The following is a 281-nucleotide window of genomic DNA, read 5'->3' as shown; positions in this document are numbered from 1 at the left end:
CAACGCCTTTTTTCTTTTTTTCTTGGCTCTATAATGCTTGGAAAATTTTTCTCCTGATTATCTGGTTATTCTTTCTCAGCCACTCCCTTACCCAGTGTCAATTCCTTTATTTCATTGCTAAATATTTGATTTTATCTTTTTCATAGACCTTTCAGATATACCAATAATTGGATTGTCATGTTAGATTCACATCCTTATGCAGTGTCAGGATTCACAAATTATATCAAGGGCAGGTATAGTTATGGGATAAAGGGAAAGCAAGGAGAGGTTCAAGACCACCA

Source organism: Mustela lutreola, chromosome 6, assembly GCF_030435805.1.
Source record: "Mustela lutreola isolate mMusLut2 chromosome 6, mMusLut2.pri, whole genome shotgun sequence".
Classification (NCBI taxonomy): Eukaryota; Metazoa; Chordata; class Mammalia; order Carnivora; family Mustelidae; genus Mustela; species Mustela lutreola.
This window is presented reverse-complemented; position numbering follows the sequence as displayed.